The sequence below is a fragment of the Artemia sp. Qi Xiang Cuo genome, chromosome 10 (assembly GCF_049724085.1).
Source record: "Artemia sp. Qi Xiang Cuo chromosome 10, ASM4972408v1, whole genome shotgun sequence".
NCBI classification, from domain to species: Eukaryota; Metazoa; Arthropoda; class Branchiopoda; order Anostraca; family Artemiidae; genus Artemia; species Artemia sp. Qi Xiang Cuo.
Window position 1 is genome coordinate 34028495 of NC_142803.1, and position 21862 is coordinate 34050356.

Consider the following 21862-nt stretch of genomic DNA (forward strand, 5'->3'; position numbering starts at 1 on the left):
GGGCACTAGCCATTTCAATTTCCAATCGAATGAGACCTTTTTGAAGTTTCTACGACAATAATTTCTTTAAAAACCTTATAGGCCCCTAAGGCATAACTTACAACCCTTGCAACGAGGGCTGTGGGGAAGTGTCCTCCTAAAAAACTTAATTTCTATCTGGAAATCCACAAAACTGAAAAAATGGTTATCTAAAAATTTTGATTGGATGTGTTTGGGGAAAAGGTGGACGAGAGAGGGGGGCTAGTTGCCCGCAAATCAGTTTCGACTATTAAAAAGGGCACTAGACGTTTGAATTTCCAATCGAATGAGCCCTTTTTTAAGTTTCTACGACAAAGATTTCAATCAAATCTTATATGCTCCCAGGACATAACTTATAACCCTTGCCCTGAATACTGTGGGAGGAGTGTCCTGTTCAAAGGTATAATTTCCCGAACTTTAACTTCGTGGGACAAAATGGCTATCTCCAAATTTTGATTGGATGTGTTTGGGGAAATGGTGGGCGTGGAAGGGGTGCTAGTTGCTTTCCAATTACTTTCGACTATTAAAAAGGGCACAGGCCATTTCAATTTCTAATCGAATGAACCTTTTTCTAGTTTCTACGACAATACGTTCTATAAAAAACTTTATATACCCCCGGGGAAAGACTTACAACCCTTGGCCTAAGGGCTGTGTGGGGGTCGTCGTCATGAAAAACATAATTTATAGAACTTATAACTACGTTGAACAAAATGGTTATCTCAAAATTTTGATTGGTAGTGTTTGGGGAAAAGGTGGGCGTGAGAGGGGGGCTAGTTACCGTCCAATCACTTTCAACTATGAAAAAGGGTACTAGCCCTTTGATTTTCAAATCGAATGAGCCTTTTCTGAAGTTTCTACGACCACGCCTTCTATAAAAACCTTATATGCCCCCCAGGGCATAACTTACAACCCGTGCCCCGAGGGTTTTGGGGGAGTGTCCTCCTCAAAATCATATTTTCTATCTGGAAATCAACTACGCTGAACAAAATGGCTATCTCAAAATTTTGATTGGATATGTTTGGGGGAATGATGGGCGTGGGGGGGGGGCTAGTTACCCTCCAATCACTTTTAATTTTTAAAAAGGGCAATAGCCCTTTGAATTTCCAAATGAATGAGCCTTTTTTGAAGTTTCTACGACAACGCCTTCTATAAAAACCTTATATGCCCCCAAGGCATAAATTAAAACCCTTGCCCCGACGGTTTTAGGGGAATGCCCTCCTCAAAAACATATTTTCTACCTGGAAATCAACTATACTGAACAAAATGGCTATCTCAAAACTTTGATTGGATGTGTTTGGGGGACTGATGGGCGTAGGGGGGGGGGGGGTGGCTAGTTGCCTTCCAGTCACTTTCAACTATTAAAAAGGGCCCTAGCCCTTTGAATTTCCAATCGAATGAGCCTTTTTTTTGAAGTTTCTACGACAACGCCTTCTATAAAAACCTTATATGGCCCCAGGGCATAACGTAAAACCCTTGCCCCATGGGTTGTCGGGGAGTATCCTCCTCAAAAAGATATTTTCTATCTGGAAATCAACTACGCTGAACGAAATGGCTATCTCAAAATTTTGATTGGATGTGTTTGGGGGAATGATTGGCGTGAGGAGGGGGCTAGTTGCCCTCCAATCATTTTCGACTATTAATAAGGGCACTAGCCACCCCAATTTTGAATCGAAGGAGCCCTTTTCGAAGTTTCTACGACAACTCCTTCGATACGAAGTGCCCAGGTATGGAGAAGAAGAAATAATACATTGTGCCCACATCGTTCTTTACTTAGGCAGCGTTATCGCACTGCCTATGAAAGGTAGGCATCATGCAACTTACTTGGACCAGAATCCCGCAAAAACTTTCAATATTCAAAATTAGAGAACCTTAATACACTAGTGAACCGTCTAACGATTGCACCCCTCCGGCTGGCAGATTTGCAGGAGAAAAACGGTCGTCGGCATGTTGCACCTTGTTTAAACCAGATTTTTGCAAGAATTTCAGACAAGTATGACTGGAGGATAAAGTAAGCCTGTGGCCTCTTCAACAACCTCTTCTCCAACCCTGGTGTCAACTTTTTTCCTAAAATTTAAGCACGGGGCGCTTGGACCATTATACTTTTGTAGCACTTAGTGGCTTTCGGATTATTCTAATGAATCCAAAACACTATCTACAGATTTTCTACGGAAAACTTTCGACAATTAACGGATTATAAAAAGGAGTTAATGGAAATACTAATCTCAACCTTTCTCTCATTATAACCGAAAAAGCGGGATTGAACCACAATGAAAACAAAAGGAAAAGTATAATTTACCTGTTGTTGGAGACAAGTAAATTATAGAACAACTTGTGCTACTTCCGGCCATAGTTTTACAACTGCAAACAAATCAATACTTTCAATTGGCTAAAAAATTGAAAGTTAAATAATTCCCTCTCAGATTCAAAATTAAAATCGGGAGCCTAAGACTTTCTTGGTAAATTTTCGATTAAATCACTAATGAGATAGCTAAGAAAAAGATATACCTTTAGAAACAGAAGTTCATCCTGAATCCAAATGCAACATTCATTTCCACCAGAAATGAACTTACCCCCATCCACCCCAACGTACAAATATATACCCTGAGTTATATATATATATATATATATATATATATATATATATATATATATATATATATATATATATATATATATATATATATATACGATTCTAATTTTGAAATCTCATTAATTCAATGACCTTGAAAACAATTTCTCGGACTAAAAAGCTATAACTCCACTGTGACGTCACTGCCTGCTTGATTGGATTGAGTTTTCATTTGGATTGAATTATTTCATTTGGATAATTAGAAGGCGTTTATTGGAAAGTGGGGGGACTTAAAAAGCCCCCCTTGCGGGTAAGTCATTGTTTTGTGACTTTACATTGAGATTTAATTACGCTTGGAACTACGATGGCTGAAAGTGAAAAAATTATTTTGAATCCGTTACTGAATTGTGTTACAAGAACACTTACAGATGGAATAAAATTGGAGTGTATCGTAAAAGCTTGTGTTGTTTTCTATACACATGAAGATTTTATAAAGGCAAAGCGAATCCTTCATACTGAGTTGAATATTACGAATCGTCTTGTGACCTACTCTAAAGATGAAGACAATATCATTGAAATATGCAAAATTCTAGTTTCAGCTGCGAAAAATAATGTGAGCATGCCAAAATTTGTCATCTTTAACCCCTGCTCGGTTCCGGTCATCGGAGATGCGGTAAATGCAACAGTTACTGCCAAAGTAAATGAACTCTCTCGGAAGCTTGATAATTTTTTGGCTACCCAGTCCGCTCCAGCCACCCGTATTTTCACAAGGAGTCGTAGTGCACCTGAAACGTCCAAGCCCAGAAACTCTACCTATTCTGTTGTCTTGAAAAATCCCCCCAAGGAGCCCAATGGCTCAAATGACCGGAAAGCTTTCATAGACAGTTTCTGTGAAAATACAAATGACATTAGTGAACTTAGCAAATCTGCAAACGAATGGAAGCTTGTGGTCAGGTCGAAAGCTGCAGCAGTGAAAATCGTTGAGAAAGTGAAATCTTCCAAGCCCGATCTCAAAATTACTGTTCGAGAACACCTGCACATAGCTGTGCTTCGAAATGTCCCTGAGGATATAAACTGTGAAGGACTAAAAAATCTAATCCCGAATAGTACGAAGACTGAACAGTGCGGAAAATCCCGTTCTTTCAAAGTGTGTTTTGACACTTTCAGTGAGCTCCAACAATTTCTGAGTGTTTCGGTGATTATCGGCTACGAGCGTCTACCTGCTGATCCGTTTAAGTTCTTGCCAAGACGATGCTATAACTGTCACAAAATAGGTCATCTCGCTTCCCAGTGTACGGCTGAACCTTTATGCTCTAGATGTGCCTCAAGTGAACATCGTTCTACGCGAGATGAACCACGCAGAAAGCCGACATTCTGCGTTGAATGCAAAATCGGCAGTCACACGTGTTACAGTGTAAAATGTCCCTCAAACAGTAATCCACAAAAGAAATGACATCTGAAGCTTCTGCAGTTAAATGTTTATCGTGGAACATTAATGGCTCATTCGCAAATAAAATTCCGTTCTTAGATGTTGTTTTTGAGCAAAATGATGTTGTCTGTTTACAAGAACACTTCGTCACAAGCCGCAGTAAAAGTATTCTTAGTTTAATAGTTCAGTATCGGTTTATTCAGTTTCAGCAAAGCAGCTAAGTGGAAAAGGGCGACCCTCCGGTGGTCTTGCCACTTTTGGTAGTTCGACTATAAGATCTAGTGTATTTAAAGTCAATTATAATTTTCTGGCGATTCGTATTGAGGGCTATGTTTTTATTAATGTATGTTTGCCTAAAAATTACCATGATGAGTGTTCGGAGCGTGCTTATACTTTTTCTAGTGATAAACTCAGCCAATGTACTAACCGTATTAGATCCTTAAGTCTTCAATGTATATTGGTTGGTGACTTCAATTGCGACTTGAATGAACCGCTCTTATCTAGGTCTTTACGTTCTACGTTGTTGCTTAGTATTTTTGGAGACCAGTTTGACCTCAAGTGCAAAGATTTAAATTTTACACACGTACACACCTCCATGCCCATATCAGATCTCGATCACGTCGTTGCGTCCGCAAATCTCAGGATTTCGCCTGTCAAGGTTGTGCTTGATTTTCAGCTGTCTGATCACTTACCAATACAGTTCTCAGCCAAGATTCCTTGCCACAGCTCGGATACACAAACGCAAACAACTTGGAAAACACCTCCTAGGTCTCGACGTGATTGGCGTAAAATTAACCCTGTTTTATTTCAGGAAGAAGCCGCCAGAGTCCTTAGTAAGATCGTGTCCCTTTCCATCTTCTCTCTGGATTAACTATTCTTTCAAGGGAGGAAACACAACTATCAGTTGAGTTTTATTGTGCAGAAATTGGCCGGGCCCTTTGCTGTGTTGAAAAAGCTTCCGTCTCTCTAAGTAGACCCCGTCATCATATCCTTCCTGGCTGGTCTGAAAATCCAGAGTTAGTGGATACCCATTCTAAGTCTAAATTTTTGGCTTCAACTTTGGGTTTCTTGTGGACGACCCCGTTCGGGGGTAGTCAATTCAATCCGCCTGCTCACAAAAAGAAAATTCGCAAAGGAGCTAAAAGCTCACAGAAAAAAGATGATGTGACCCCTTTCTGGAATTTATTGGCAAACCATGAAAAGTCTAAAATCCGCTCTTTATTTTTCTGTTTTGCAAAGTACCTACTAAAATTGCCACCTTGGACAAAAAATAGTTTTCTTATTCAGCGCTTCAACCTAGCGGACCCAAATCTAGCTGTTCAAACACTTATTAACCGGCAAAAAACAAAACCAACAATTCTAAAGCACGAGTGGGCAATTTTGCTTGTTTAATTTTCCCTTTTTTTTTTTTTTTTTTTTTTTTTTCTTCTTTCAAAAGTTGTTGTCTTTGTTGCTATTTTCGAAGAAGTTGTTGTTTCTGTTGTAATCTTTCAAGTTTGTTATCTTTCAGTTTCCACTTTTCGTACTATTTTGTATAATATTTAAGAAGTTGTTGCTTTTGTTGTTATTACTTTTTTTTCTTTAGTATATTATCATTTTGTTTCCTCTTTTCGCATTTTTGTATACTCTGTCATTGTACATTTATTGTATACGACGGGTTTTCAATATATATTATATATATATATATATATATATATATATATATATATATATATATATATATATATATATATATATATATATATATATATATATATATATATATATATATATATATATATATATATATATATATATATATATATATATATATATATATAGATATAGATATCGAGATACGAGATATAGATATATATATATATATATATATATATATATATATATATATATATATATATATATATATATATATATATATATATATATATATATATATATATATCAGGGCCGTATCCAGGATTTTTGTTCGGGGGGGGGGTTACCCGATTTTTTCCTGTGGACTTTGTCTAACATCCTCGAGCATCATTACATTAGCTCGAGACCGTTAGTCCGCCCCTTGCGAACGAAGACGCGTCCACTAGGTATACTTTTGTATCTTTAAGGGACGTTTTTTTTTTTATATATATATAGTAATGCAAAAACAAGACAAGTATTTACATACAGTTAAATACTACAAGTTATTTTTTTTTTTTTGAAACAGCAAAAACAGTTAACGCAAAAAGAACCCAAATAGTAGAAGTAGTCTATATATTTTTTAGTTTTTTTTTTTTTTTTTTGCTAAAAGTAAGGGCTAATATCTATAAAACTAATCCAGGTGACGATTTTTCTTCCCTGCAAAAATGTCGATGACCTTGTCATGGCAGATGTCAACGTCCCTATTGACTGCAAGGAGGGCTAAGCCACTCAATCGTTTTTCTCGTGTTGAATTTCTCAGCCAGGTTTTGAGCCTTCTAAGGGTTGAGAAATTTCTTTCCGGAGTAGCAGTGCTAACAGGTAACGTCGCAAGAACAGCCAGAAGAAGAAAAACATTTGGAAAGAAGGTGGCCTCGCATGCCTGAAGCGAAGACACAGCACAAGTAGGCCTCTCTGATACCGGAACATTTTCCCACTTGATGCGCCATAGCTCAGTTTCTTGCTTCAGACAGTCTGGCTCAGGAAGAATATCGCCATACAATTCAACCAATGACTCAAGGTTTAATGCCTTCAGATCGACAGAAACAATTTTGGCAGGAGAAAGGACGCCGAGATTTGACTGTAGTTTCTGGTAGAGCATACATCAGTTTTTAAGCTTTAATTTGAAGTTTTCGATGAAAGGACTAAAGAGTAAAATTTTATAGGGGATTTAGATGGTCTTGCTTGTCTGCATGCATATTTCGGCTACTTTTCATCCTTGGACGAGTCATCTCCAGTCCTAAGTCACTAGCAAAACGCTCAGCTTCGTCAAAAATATACGTGAAAGCATTGGCAGCATGTCCTCGCATTTCCATTCTTTTTGAAAGGACAGTTTCCACGTGCCTGCATGCAGCTACCAAATCACAGTCAACTGACTGAAGAGTCTTGCACAGTGGAAGCGTAAGGCAGAAAAGCTCTTTGATCACATGGAGACACACAACAAATTGCGACTGGTTCATCGTGTCCAGCAACTGCGCCGCTTTTGCAGAAGTTTCTGCATTTCCGTTCTCTTAAAGAGCTTCCAGGGATCGCAGGATTGGTCGGTACAGCTCAAGAAAACGCAAGACTGAATCGTGGCGCTCCACCCATCTCGATTCGCAGAGTCCGGTTAAAGTATGTTTCCTCGAATCCGGTAGTATTTCGTTGCTCTTCTCTTTTAAATTCTGTGTCCTGAGTGGGGAAGTATGGTAAAAACTGCAGTTTTGTGACAAGACACCGAAGAAATGAAAACGCCAAAATAGAGAATACAGAAGAGATGACCAAGTGGAGACTGTGCGCACTACAATGGACGTAAAGTGCCTTCGGATACTTTTCACGTATAACAGCTTGGACACCCCTAAGATACCCACTCATCGCTGCTGCACCGTCATATCCCTGACTAATCATCTTGTTCAGATTAAGACCAAGGCTTTTGATAAATAGCAGGATTGATTAAGCCAGACCTTGCCCAGTCAAATCAGAAACTGGGGTAAAACCAAGGAATTCCTCATGCAGGTTCCCTTTGAAAGTGTAGCGGACACAAACAGACAGCCGCTCGGTATTCGAAATGTCCACCGTTTCATCGACAAGCACCGAAAAGCATGGACTTGGGTTTACTCTTTCCACAATAGACTGCTGAAGAAGCTCCCCGGATGCGGTGATAATACAATTCTGGATGATGGGAGAAAGATATGTGGCATTTCCGGCCGCAGAAAGAAGATGGTTCTTCAGAACATCGTCACTGTGTCTTGCCCTCAGCCGCAGTAGTGCTCGGAAGTTGCCATCATTGTGAGAAGGTTCTGGATCCGAGACAGAAATGGGGCCGGAATCGTTGATACCACTAAGGGCAAGCTGTTGCCGCCCACAAAATATCACTGTCTCAACAATTGGTCGCAACTTCTGGCGATTTTCTTGAACCTCCGATTTCCTCGCTGCGTCTAGTTGGTGCACGATATTGTCCTGCCTTTTCTCCGAGACGGAAATGAAGTTTTCAGCCGATACGATACAGTTTCTATGTAACTCTTCTTGTTGGTGAGCTGTGAAGCACTCTATCGCATCCTTCCACTTCCTGAATGGTTTGGTGACTAGATTCCCCAAGCGCTGGTGGCAGTATTTGCCAGCTGTCTCTGACGAGAACAGAACGCAAAATCTGCAAAAAGCAGCGTCCTCAGACGGAGAGTAGGACAACCAACTGAAACGAGCGAGCCAGGTTAACTGAAACTTCAGCTTCTGTTTTTCGGATACTGGAAGAATGTAGGAGATATCTGGAGTCCAAGGGCTCTTCAGCAAACGCAGTTTAGATTTTGCATCGAGACTGGATGATTTGTTGACAAAACGATCTTTGTCACTTGCAAACGACGAAAGAGACTGGGTTGGTGCGGGTGCGTGCTGCGTCGTGGTTGGTTCCAATGTGCGTGATTCAGAAGCTTCAACGATGGCTCCAGTGCCCTTCAGATCCACAGGTGTAGATGAATGCTCCGCAGAAGTCCCATTAACGCCACTCTCAGAAACATCCCTGGTCCGCTTGGGCGCGAAAAACGACGTAATGTCACACTTACTCTTCATGTTGAAAATCGCTCTTCTCTTATCCAAGTCCGAAACTGAACTGAACTGACAATCTTGCACTCTCTTATAACATTTACCTCGAGCCCCCATTAATCCTAATTTACTGTGCAAGGTCTGACCTTGCATAATAAGGCGAACATGGGGTTACCTAATTGCGTAAGCTGATCACAACCGTTTACCCACAAAATTGCAATAGGATTTTTGTATGTCACAAAATGCAATAGGATAATAGCGCATATTAACCCTAATTTACTATGCAAGGTCAGGTGAACATGGGGTTACCTACGGTTACCTAATTGCGGAAGCTGATCAGAACCGTTTACCCACAAAATGCAATAGGATTTAGTGTGGGAGCATATTTTTTTTCTGGTAAGGTTTTGTCTTTACAGGTATTTTTTAGACTAATTTTCGATTTCGTCAAAAATGTTGGGGTGGTTCAAACCGGTTAACCCCCCCCCCCCTGGATACTGCCTTGATAATATATATATATATATATATATATATATATATATATATATATATATATATATATATATATATATATATATATATATATATATATATATATATATATATATGCAACGAATTTTCCAATAAATACAAACTGTTAAATCAATTTGAAGAAATGAATTACGAACAGAGAATTCAGTTAATGACACCCTAGGGATGTATATTTGCATATTGGGGTGGGGTAGGGGCTATTTTATTTCAGACACAAATGAATGTTATATTGGAATTCAGGATGAAATTCAGAGTCTAAAGGCACATCTATTTCTTACTTGTCTTATTAATAAGTTAATGGTATTGACGAGGGGAAGGGGTTGAGGAAGGGGAAGCCCTTCTCCTATTCAGAATAATCTCTGCTCATTTTAGTGCTTAATGTTGCTCTTTACGTTTAAGTGATAATACTGGTTACTGTTTGTTTAATAGTAGAAAAGGCGGGTCATACTTGGTTGTCTTATCAGCTGACAGCTTCTAAGGATAGGTCGTTAGGCCAAGATATTTAGATTTTGCTAAGGTTATTCTCTGGAAACCATTTATGTAGCTGAGCAAACCAAAATCGCTGTGCATGTCCACAATTCATCGGTGGATCCAGGATTTTTTTAAGGGAAGGGGGGGAGGTGCAAAATAGGTTGATTTGTTAAACTTGCGTTAGGAGCAAGTTTAATTAACACAAACTTGCGTTAATTAAGTAAATTACACTACTTTAGACTATGTTAGGGAGGGCGCCCCCTTCGCCCCTCCCCTGAATCCACCACTGCCACCATCTCCCATGAACTGCTTAGGAGATTGAGTTGAAAATTTTCAGAGAATATTGAGATTGAGGAGAGGAACGTTAGATGTCAATTGGACCTAAGATTCTGGATTATGGGAAGGAGCAGAAGTAAATCGAAATACTATGGGTATCCAATCATAGGAGCAAGAAGAAAATTTTTTAAACTTGTCTAGGTCTGTGTTACTATTATATTTTAATTTAACTTGATTAAGAAGGAGTCAAACTGAGTCAAAACCAATCAAATATAAAATTGAAAGAATTCTTTATTTTAAATTTTAATTCATTCAACATGGAGTGAAACTCTAAGTTAGAACCAAACAAGTTTAAAATTGACAGCATTCCTTGAAGGGGCGTTCTTTTCTTTGCTTTTTTTTCGTTTCATATAATTATAATAATATGAAGTCGAACTGTTAAGCCAGAATCAAGACAATTTAAGAAGAACATAACTCGCTTAGTTCAAAAAACAAACAAACTAATTTCTTTCAGCCTTATCTTAACCTCTTATCATCGCTCAGCCACCAAATTAAAAGCCCAAAAAATCGCTCAGCCCAAAAAATATTAAAAGAAGAAAATAAGAAATAAAATATAGAAATAAATCCTATAGGATCAAATGAAAAAAAAACAATGTTTGTTTCAACAGAAAGTAAGGAGGGGCATTAAAGCTTAAACTGAATAAAAATAATTCAGTACAGTATGCCACCTCCTTCTTAACACCTCGGTCGCTATGCTAAAGCTTGTTGTTCCAGATCAACAGCCCTTGCGTTTCAGCAGTCGTTTTTATTTAGGACAAAATTTAGATAAAACTTACGACAAAATTTGAATATTTAGTCAAGATTTTCGATGAATAGTAGTTTTGTTGAATAAGTTCTTAATAGTATTCATTTGTACCCCCCCCCCCCCCACAAGACATCTCCTTTCAAGGCTCATAATGCCCCGTCTTGCCTTTTCCAACGTTTTGCCGGCAGATCTTTGAACTACGCCGTACCCCGGGGAGGGGGGGGGGGCTAGGGGTTTGAACCCCCTCCCCCTTCGAATGTTTGTATGACTCGTAAAAACGTACGGAAAATGGATATAAACAAATTTTGGTCCATTCGCATTATATGGGCCTCTCTAAAGAAGTCCAACAAGAGATGCTACAGTCAAACGGCAGAGACGCTTTGAAAAACCCGTTTTTACAAGATTATTCAAGACACCGCTGAGAGAAATGCTTTGTCTAGCGTAGTTTTAATTGCGTATACGATATTAAAATGTGTTTTTTGGAGTTTAGATGGGGAAAAAGGTACCTAGATTAGGTTACGTATTTAATATATGCAATGCTATCCTCCCCTAATGTGCAAATATATAGCCCAAATTTTGTTTCTAAACTATTATATATTCATCCTATTCTATTTTATTTCATTAGCATTAACCAAACTAGACTTTTTAGAATGGCCCATATAATGCGAAAGTACCCAAATTTTGTATGTGATTTTGAGGTTTTTTGTTTTGGGAGGGGTGAATTTTCCAGGAGTGAATTTTCTTCAGGGGCGGGGGAGATTTTCGGTTGAGTGGAGATAACGCTGGACTCTGGAAAAAGTGGTCTATTAAAAGAGACGTTCAATGTTGTGTTAAGCTTTAACCTAGCTAAGTAATGGGAAAAACTTTGGTCAATATATACCAAATCATATTATTGAGTTGGGACTAAAGTGAATACACCATTCGATGCCTTTTTTTATGCTGATTACGAATATAATAATCATTCCTATCGGAAATTCAAATTCCATTTTTGAGCTCTTGAAAATGACAAAAAATAGGGTGTAAAAAAGCTAATATAGGGTGTAAAAAAGCTTAAAACATTTGTTTTAAACTTAGTGTTTCATAATAAATCCTTATTTTAATCCACAAGCACTGACTTTCCATGAGTAACTTGGATAATCACAAGTATATAAGTTCGAAGAATTCATTTTGCAAATATTATGTATTTTTCTTCTTCCTTAATGCCAAATGTTCAAGAATGCATTTTCAACGAAACGTCGAAAATATTAAACCTAACCTAACCCTAATCCTTTAATATTTCGTAATCAGATTATTATATTCGTAATCAGGATAAAAAAAGGCATCGAGTGGTATATTCACTTTATGCGTAAGTCAACAAATATGATTTGGTATATATTGACCAAAACTTTAAGTGTACTGGTCATTCCTATGCCGGTTTTTTTTTCGACGTGAATAGATTGGTGATAGTGACCTAATTAAAATTTTTATTATAATTTAGTTAATTTTAAGGAGCAAGGGGCTGTGGCGCAATGGATAACGCGTCTGACTACGGATCAGAAGATTCCAGGTTCGACTCCTGGCAGCCTCGAGTTTTGCCCCTTGAGGGAGCTATCATCTCAATTCGTTTGGCCCTTGTGTAGATTAAATAAAAAAAAACAAAACAATTTTTTTAACTGAAAGTAAGGACCGACGTTAAATCTTAAAACGAACAGAAATTATTCTGTATATGAAAGGGGCTGTCCCCTCCTCAGCGCCTCGCTCTCTACGCTAAAGTTTTTTATTGTTTAAAAAAATAGAGTTGTGGGAAAGTCAAACTTTAGCGTAAAGAGCGAGGCGTTGAGGAGGGGACAGCCCCTTTCATATACGGAATAATTTCTGTTCGTTTTAAGTTTTAACGTCGATCCTAACATAAAACTTGTTTTTTTTATTTAATTTTTGAACGTTTCTGAATAAATGCAGGTCTTGATTATGGCTCACTGTACATGAATAATCATCACCAAATTTGCATATTAATTTTACTTTTCTTTGGTTAAATGGCTTTCTCGAACGTTGGTTAATTTTATTTACGAACGTTTTTATTAGTAATAAATATACGTAACTTACGAATTAACTTGCGTAACGAATTTCCATATTCATATACTTTTAATACGTATATTAGGGGGTTCACCCCCTAGTCAATACCTCGCTCTTTACGCTAAAGTTCGAATTTTGTTCCAATTCTTTAAAAATTACACCTTAACCACAAAGACCGTTAATTAGAATAAATAGCTCCTATAAAAGTTCTAAAAAATTTGTGGCTTAAAGAGCGAGGCATTGACTAGGGGGCGAACCCAATCATATACGTAATATTTTCTGTTCGTTTCAAGTTTTGATGTTGCTCCTTACTTTCATTTGAAAAGCTTGCTTTTTTTTATATAGTTTTTGATCTCTTTTTTAAATAATGCAGGAAATCCGGCACCCCCTTCATAGCAATATCCCTTCCCACATGAAAACTTCCTCCATGTAAAGATCCTCCCACATAACCCCCAACATACCCCCTCCCCCACTGCCAGAAAAAAATCCCCCCGAAAATGTATGTATACTTCCCAATAACCAATACTATATGTTAACATTGGGTAAAATTCATAACTTTCAGCCCTTCCCCCGGGGACTTTGGGGGATTAGTTCATCCTAAAAGACATAGTTATCATATTTTCGACCATGTTGAACAAAATGGCTATCTCAAAATTTTGATCGGGTGACTTTGGGAAAAAATGAGCGTGGGAAGGGGGCCTAGGTAACCTCCATTTGTTTGGTCACTTAAAAAGGGCACTAGAACTTTTTATTTCCGTTCCAATGAGCCCTCCCACGATATTCTAGGACCACTGGGTCGATACGATCACACCTGGGAAAAAAAGACAAATAAACACGCATCCGTGATCTTTCTTCTGGCAAAAAATACAAAATTCCACATTTTTGCAGATAGGAGCTTGAAACCTTTACAATAGGGTTCACTGATACGCTGCACTGGCAGAAGCTCAAACTTTCAAGGTTAATTTTGTTTTTCATATCAATTTATTTGATTTAATGTTAGATTTAAATGCATACCACAGTAAAATGGTTGGCGTTGGCGAGCCATCTAGTGATTTGCCAAGTCCAGATATTGCTTCAGTAAACTAATTACACTGGTTCAAAATTTACAATTAGCGTTCTAAAAGTTTTCACTTGCATATAAGTTTTCAATACATTTGAGTTATCCCTCCGCGGGTTTTAGGAAGAGTGTTGACCTCTGCCAAATTGATGGGTATGGTATTAAAATTTGGAAAGCTGTAAATAACTGAATAACTCGTGCCTGGGGCCTAAGTGGGTGGTTTTCGCTTGTCTTTCGGCTAGAGTCTACAGAATGAGACCTGAAGTTGAGTTTTGTCTGAAGTTATTCCACGAAGCCTCTGTTTCTTCGAGCCGTGTTTCTGCTTTTGAGTAGAAAGCTCTGTTTAAGCATGTAGTAGTTTAAAATGTAAGTTAGCCTAAAATTCAAATGTGCTTAGGGTGTTTGACAAATCCCTGGCCCCATTTCCAATATATTCGTAAAATCTGAAATGGAAAAAATCGCGGCTTAAAAAAAGGAGCATTCTATCAGAGGGCCAAGTATGCTGTTATCTGCTTTTACAATTAATTTTTGCTCTTTATTTAGGTCATCTTTGATATTTTATCTTCTGTTTTTGAAACTGAGGCAAAAAAATAGTATTACATATGCCTTATGAACATCAATAGTTCTATCATTGCTAAGAAAATTTTAGGCTTCCTATTGTTCCTAAGGAAAATGAAAAAATGACAATTTCCCCCCTAAATATTGAAAAATTCATTCCTCCCCCCAACCTTTGTGAATTGGCGTATGCTGATGGTACATGAGAATTATGATTTTCAGAGGGGAATTCTTTTCCTCAACCTCCAATCCGCTTGAAACACACGGAGAAAGTAATTTCGGGCCAAGAGGACATAACAAATCGATTTTTAGGCATGTCCACTACTTCTGTTTCCCAATTACCCCAGCGTAGCGAATACGGTCCACAAGTCTCAGTAGTATGCGCCTTCTGGATTTGCTTGCCCCAATAGCAATTTCAACGTTATTTGCTTGCGTCTCTACACCTTTTCAAAGAGAGTGACTATCCCCATGGATATAGGTAATACTTCTACAGGGCATTACACCTTTTCAAAGAGAGTGAGAGGAGGAATCGGAATAGTATCCTCTCACATAATGGAATTTGAGGGTCGATAAAGTGAAATTATGTCACTATTCTAGTTTTTCTAAACCAGTATTGCCTATAACTTAATATATTCAAATATTTTTTGATAACTTGATACGTGATTTGAATAAAGCCCAGTATCGCATACACTATTAGAGATATCAAAATGATATCTCATTTGCATTAAGGTAACTCAAGTTCGTTAGCGTTAGCAGTTTAGTTTCCAATGGTTTCACAGATTCAAAAGGATGAGACTAAAAACATGTTTTTATTTATTGGATAACTGAAAAAGAACCATAGCTTTGATCAATGCTTCGATGTTTGACTAAATATTCACATTTTCAACGTTTAGTATTAGGGGGGATTTTCTTCAAACAGCTTAGAAACAAACTAGGCCGACTTTTATAGGCTGAATTTCGAACGGCTCAGTGAGCCCTAATTCTTCTTTTCTCAGATTCAAAAGGATGCGATATCTTTCGGGGGGGGGGGGGAGGGGGTATTTTTCAATGTATTTTCTCTGGGATATTTTCCGTGGGGATTATTTTCCTCGGGCTTAATTTGTCGGGGGGTGGGGTAAATACCAGCTACAGAAAAAGGATATGGAAAGATACAAAACACCGCTAATACTTTAAATGCATCAAACGAGCCATGATCAATGCACATTAAAGCCAGAATAGAACAGAAACGCCTAAAAATAAGACATTCTTCAAACAGCTTAGAAACAAACTAGGCCGACTTTTTATAGGCTGAATTTTGATCGGCTCAGTGAGCCATAATTTGACATGCCTGAAATCATGAATTAGAATATTTAATTGACTGTTTGGGGATTTTCTGACCTAGGTTTTTTAGGTTTTCGTGTTTGTTTGACTCCTGGGGTTTATTATTTGAGAAGTTAACTCTAGTATTTTGTGGTTTTACGCGCCTGAAATCATGAATTAGAATATTTAATTAGCTGTTTAGGGGTTTTCAGACCTAGGTTTTTTAGATTTTCGTGGATGTTTCACTCCTGGGGTTTATTATTTGAGAAGTTAACTTTAGTATTTTGTGGTTTTACGTGCCTAAAATCATGAATTAGAATAATTAATTACCTGTTTAGGGTTTTCAGACCTAGGTTTTTTAGATTTCGTGATTTGACTTGCCTGAAATCATGAATTAGAATAGTTAATTAGTTGTTTGGGTTTTCAGACCTAGTTTTTTAGATTTTCGTGGGTGTTAGGTTCCTGGGATTTATTATTTCAGAAGTTAACTTTAGTATTTCATAGTTTGACTTGCCTGAAATCATGAATTAGAATATTTAATTGCTGTTTGGGGATTTTCAGACCTAGGTTTTTTAGATTTTTGTGTGTGTTTGACTCCTGGGGTTTAATGCATCAAACAAGGCATGCTCAATGCAGATTAAAACCAGAAAAGAACAGAAACGCCTAAAAATAAGAAATTCTTCAAACAGCTTAGAAACAAACTAGGCCGACTTTTTATAGGCTGAATTTTGAACGGCTCAGTGAGCCATAATTTGACATGCCTGAAATCATGAATTAGAATATTTAATTGACTGTTTGGGGATTTTCTGACCTAGGTTTTTTAGGTTTTCGTGTGTGTTTGACTCCTGGGGTTTATTATTTGAGAAGTTAACTCTAGTATTTTGTGGTTTTACGCGCCTGAAATCATGAATTAGAATATTTAATTAGCTGTTTAGGGGTTTTCAGACCTAGGTTTTTTAGATTTTCCTGGTTGTTTGACTCCTGGGGTTTATTATTTGAAAGTTAACTTTAGTATTTTGTGGTTTTACGTGCCTAAAATCATGAATTAGGATAGTTAATTACCTGTTTATGGTTTTCAGACATAGATTTTTTAGATTTCATGATTTGACGTGCCTGAAATCATGGATTAGTATAGTTACTTACTTGTTTGGGTTTTCAGACCTAGTTTTTTAGATTTTCGTGGGGGTTAGGTTCCTAAGATTTATTATTTGAGAAGTTAACTTTAGTATTTCATAGTTTGACTTGCCGGGAATCATGAATTATAATATTTAATTGGCTGTTTGGGGATTTTCAGACCTAGGTTTTGTAGATTTTCGTGTGTGTTTGACTCCTGGAATTTAGTATTTGGGAAGTTAACTTAAGTATTTTGTGGTATTACGTGTCTAAAAACATGAATTGGAATATTTAACTGGATGTTTGGGTTTTCAAACATAGTTGTTTTTTTTTAGATTTTCGTGGGCGTTACGTTCCAGGGACTTATTATTTGATAAGTTAAGTTTAGTATTTCGTATTTGACGTGCCTGAAATCATGAATTAGAAAATTTAATTGGCTGTTTGGGCATTTTCTGACCTAGGTTTTTTAGGTTTTCGCGTGTGTTTGACCCCTGGGGTTTATTATTTGAGAAGTTAACTTTAGTATTTTGTGGTTTTACGTGCCTGAAATCATGAATTAGAATATTTAATTAGCTGTTTAGGGTTTTCATACCTAGGTTTTTTAGATTTTCGTGGATGTTTGACTCCTGGGGTTAATTATTTGAGAAGTTAACTATAGTATTTTGTGGTTTTAAGTGCCTGAAATCATGAATTAGAATAGTTAATTAACTGTTTAGGGTTTTCAGACCTAGGTTTTTAGATTTTCGTTGGTGTTTGTTTCCTGGAGTTTATTATTTGAGAAGTTAAATTTAGTATTTCTTGGTTTTACGTGCCTGAAAACATGAATTAGTATATTTAATTAGCTGTTTAGGGTTTTCAGACCTAGGTTTTTTAGATTTTCGTGGATGTTTGACTCCTGGGGTTTACTATTTGAGAAGTTAACTTTAGTATTTTGCGGTTTTACGTGCCTGAAATCATGAATTAGAATAAATAATTACCTGTTTAGGGTTTTCAGACCTAGGTTTTTAGATTTTCGTTGATGTTTGTTTCCTGGAGTTTATATTTGAGAAGTTAACTTTAGTATTTCATGGTTTGACGTACCTGAAATCATGAATTAGAATAGTTAATTAGCTGTTTGGGTTTTCAGACCTAGTTTTTAAGATTTTCGTGTGTGTTAAGTTCCTGGGAGTTTATTATTTGAGAAGTTAACTATAGTATTTCGTGATTTGACGTGCCTGAAATCATGAATTAGAATAGTTAATTAGCTGTTTGGGTTTTCAGACATAGTTTTTTAGATTTTCATGGGTGTTAGGTTCCTGGGATTTATTATTTGAGATTCTTATATTTTTTCCGTTCAATTATTTTCAGTGTAAGCCAATATAATGCTAGGGGGAGTAAAAACGGTAGTTATTTAGTACCCGGTAAACAGGTGACTTGATATGCTTCATTAGAAGTAGGTTATTGCTAATGATACCTCCTCGACAGATATTTTTATGGCTCTAACAATTCGTGTGTGTTTGACTCCTGGGGTTTATTATTTGAGAAGTTAACTTTAGTATTTTGTGGTTTTACGTGCTTGAAATCATGAATTAGAATAGTTAATTAGCTGTTTGGGTTTTCAGACCTAGTTTTTTTAGATTTTCGTGGGCGTTAGGTTCCTGGGATTTATTATTTGAGAATTTAACTTTTGTATTTCGTATTTGACGTGCCTGAAATCATGAATTAGTATATTTAATTGGCTGTTTGGGGATTTTCAGACCTATGTTTTTTAGGTTTTCGTGTGTGTTTGACTCCTGGGGTTTATTATTTGAGAAGTTAACTTTAGTATTTTGTGGTTTTACGTGCCTGAAATCATGAATAAGAATATTTAATTAGCTGTTTAGGTTTTTCAGACCTAGGTTTTTTAGATTTTCGTGGATGTTTGACTCCTGGGGTTTATTATTTGAGAAGTTAACTTTAGTATTTTGTGGTTTTACGTGCCTGAAATCATGAATTAGAATAGTTAATTACCTGTTTGGGGTTTTCAGACCTAGGTTTTTAGATTTTCGTTGGTGTTTGTTTCCTGGAGTTTATTATTTGAGAAGTTAACTTTAGTATTTCATGGTTTACGTGCCTGAAATCATGAATTAGTATATTTAATTAGCTGTTTAGGGTTTTCAGACCTAGGTTTTTTAGATATTTGTGGATGTTTGACTCCTGGGGTTTACTATTTGAGAAGTTAACTTTAGTATTTTGTTGTTTTACATGCCTGAAATCATGAATTAGAATAGTTAATTGCCAGTTTAGGGTTTTCAGACCTAGGTTTTTAGCTTTTCGTTGGTGTTTGTTTCCTGGAGTTTATTGTTTGAGAAGTTAACTTTAGTATTTCATGGTTTGACGTGCCTGAAATCATGAATTAGAATAGTTAATTAGCCGTTTGGGTTTTCAGACCTAGTTTTTTAGATTTTCGTGTGTGTTAAGTTCCTGGGGTTTATTATTTGAGAAGTTAACTTTAGTATTTTGTGATTTTACGTGCCTGAAATCATGAATTAGAAGATTTAATCAGCGGTTTAGGTTTTCAGACATAGTTTTTTATATTTTCATGGGTGTTAGATTATTTGGATTTATTATTTGAGATTCTTATATTTTTCCATTCAATTATTTTCGGTGTAAGCCAATATAATGCTAGGGGAGTAAAAACGGTAGTTATTTAGTACCCGGTAAACAGGTGACTTGATATGCTTCATTAGAAGTAGGTTATTGCTAATGATACCTCCTCGACAGATATTTTAATGGCTCTAACAATTGTACAGTATACTTGCCCAGACACACAATGTGGCTTTCTCGTTATTGCTCTATGGCCAGTTATCGACACTACCTAGTTTATTGCATGTATTAAATCAGTATTTTTTACACAGTGGAACGTTAAACACGTAACTATTATCTCTAAAAAGTGAAGATGAAGCATTTTAAGAAAGTGTGTTCACATGATAGTGTTATTGTAGCATGGAATGCTGACAAGGAGAAGTATTTAAACTATGAAACAAGTACAAGTGGTAGCACAATCGGAAAAGTATGCGTGTATTGTCATGACAGTAAGGAATTGAATTTTTTTTGGAGTAGCAAAAAAATTCAAACTCTTATGATGGTAGATATGCGATATCGAGATCTTCGGAGATGATTGCGCTCAAAGAGAATGCCAACATAAAAATGGCCGATGATAAAGAGGGGTATCTTCTTGCTAGTGCTTTTGGAAGCATGTTACACAGTGTTAAACCAGATCGCCAGTTTTCGGGTATTGGCACTCAAATGAAAACAAATATTAAAAGAAAGGCATAGTCTTCTACTAAAATCATAAGACATATCAGGTCTACGTGTCACACCTGTTAGCTGTGTACACATAGTGTGATAATAGACAGTGAAATTGCTAGAAAAATAAAAAGGGCATTGGCGGAAAATATCACTAAGGAATATAAAGATGAATCGATGAAAAATAAAGTACCATCAAACGTTACTGCCATTGGTCAAACAGTCAATGAATCAAATAATACCAATGACGAAAAGCATATTGACCCTGTCGATGAAACACCTATAAAAACTGTGTATGAGTCAAAATGGAATAATGATTATTCTACTGATTACGAACTAAGAGAAGACAATAGCTATAGTATCAAGAGAGAACATGGTGAACCATTTTATGGAACAGATTCCAAATGTCCAAAATTGTTCATTGATATTAATAATGTATAATAATATATATTTTCTGTATTAGTATTCTACATGACATTATTTCATTAAAAATATATTATGCCTTACATTGTTATGTATTCATTATTTTTAGAGTAAGCTAGCATATCTAACGTTTAGAATGTCTATTACAACATCGGAGATGTAAGAAAAGGAATTTACATACATCATATATCGGATAGATAGGTTAACATAGAGAAAATCTAAGTATAAGGATGAATAAATTCTCTATCAACATCTATTGACAGATACTTGGGATAGCATTGACAAAATCAAAGTATTGTAAGTAGCAAACTCTTTCTTGAATTCAACTCATGGGATTTCTCGAATTAAATATCAAAACAATAAAGAGTTTATCACTTACTTGCGATTTTATCATGATTTCTCGAATTAAATATCTGTATTGTGTCCAGGAAGCGAATTCAAGAAAGCGATTGTTACTTACAATTTCTTCACAATTTAATGAAAAGAATAGAACTATTCCAAAGAATAAAGACGGGTTAAGCTTAAAGATATTTATTGCTTAAACGTATTTACAGATTTTTTTGAGAAAAAAAAAACACAACAACAAATGTTTACATAAAAATAGTACTTAGCGTTCACTCTTAAACATCCACAAACGATGGTCCCATGATAAGGAATAGTTTTTACCATGTCTTATGGATTTATCACGATCAGGTATGTTCTTAGGTATCCACTGTGCGAAGAAGCTAACCTCGTCTTCAGGACGGTGATAGCCCCTTCAAATTTAGGACACTTAAACTCTTCTAGATTGAAAAGTGGAATCCTAGGATCACACTTTTGAATTAAAACTTTATCTGTAGATACATTGCCCTTTACGTAGAGTGGTTCAACCCCGAAAAAGCTGCAAATTTCATTGAATTCCTCCTGAACATTTTTCAGTTCCTGACCAGCATTATTAAGTGGTGTAATCACTCTATCGTAGAATCCCAGTCTGTTTATATGACGTAATGTAGTACTCCACAAGCTTTTATCATACTCAAACATGTTATAGTTCACTATCCAATGATAACAGTCAATTTCTTCGAGTTCCATAGACAATAATAAAAATGCACATTCAAATATAACACCACAAAATGATTTTTTCAAACTGATAAATTCTGTGTCATACAATCCTATCATCTTGGAAGTTATTAATGTAGTTGTTAAGTAGAAAAATACTTCATCAAACTCTTATACCTTCGCTCAAGGTTAAATGGAGTTATGGCTAGGGGGATGAGTCCTAAAACCATCTGAATTTCTTGTGGGGAGGAGTCATAAAACCCTTGGAAGTCA

At 36.5% G+C, this 21862-nt stretch overlaps 1 non-coding gene across 1 annotated transcript; it reads left to right on the plus strand.

Annotated features, from left to right (window-relative positions):
• Positions 1 to 12279: 12279 nt before the first annotated feature.
• TRNAR-ACG (transfer RNA arginine (anticodon ACG)) lies at positions 12280 to 12352 on the plus strand. The gene has a single exon. It is a non-coding gene; the product is annotated as a tRNA-Arg (tRNA).
• Positions 12353 to 21862: the final 9510 nt, after the last annotated feature.